Source organism: Plasmodium fragile (genome assembly GCF_000956335.1).
Source record: "Plasmodium fragile strain nilgiri unplaced genomic scaffold supercont1.7, whole genome shotgun sequence".
Taxonomy (NCBI): domain Eukaryota; phylum Apicomplexa; class Aconoidasida; order Haemosporida; family Plasmodiidae; genus Plasmodium; species Plasmodium fragile.
The window spans coordinates 366,615-367,629 of record NW_012192587.1 but is presented as its reverse complement, the minus strand read 5'-3'; positions in this window follow the sequence as shown (position 1 = coordinate 367,629).

Here is a 1,015-nt window from a genome sequence, read left to right as displayed (position 1 = left end):
AAAAAAAAAAAAAAAAAAAAAAAAAAAAAAGGACGCTAAGGACTGTGCTAAAATGTGTTAGGCATATAATCAAATTAGTAATGTTGATTTAATTCAAAGGGGCACTTTTAAAAATGTTATCATGGGATTCTTAGATAACTTACTATGGCCCTTCTTATGGCATTTTTTATGCCCTCCTCCCTTTTAGGTAACTTTTTTTCCCGTTCTCAGGCATATAACGCGTCACAGTTCGACAAGCACATATAAATTGATATTCTCACAAATCGTGCGACCACATATATTCATACAACAGCTGCCAAACCCACTCGACAAAACTGTTAAGTATTAAACTGTAAACCTCTCCCCAGTGTTCGTTAAAATGAGCACAAAAAAAAAAAAAAAGAAAAAAAAGAAAAAAAGAACGGGGGAGAAAGGAATTACACACACAAAGGAGTTTTAACTACGAAATAAAAACGTCTTTTAAAAAGGCATCACAATGTCAACACGTCGAAATGTGGCACGTGTGAACATTCCAAGGGGTACTTGCATCAGGACCATAATTTATACACAAAGAACAGGTCTAATTATTACTCAATCAGGGGCATGAAAAATGGCCGTATAAAATAAAATTGAACAGGACAGCAAAAGTGCATATAATTGTGTACGTAAGTATAACCTACTACGTTTGCTCTATTTTTTCTCGCATTCGCTAGGCATACTTTGTTGCTATTGCTCCGACGCCAAGCCAATCACATTGTTCAATAATGATGAGAGGGCCTAGGGCCGCGCGGAACAGGGGTACATATGTTATGCGTACATTCGCGTGTATGCATATACAATCACGATAGGGCATATTCTCACAAATGCTCTTTTACGATCGTATATTTCGCGTTGCATACATATATATGGCGAACACAATTTTGCGGTAATGGGGCTAATGCAAAATTAACAAAAACGAACGGCTTCGAACACGAACGGCTTCGAACACGAACAGCTTCGAACACGAACAGCTTCGAACACGAACAGCTTCGAACAC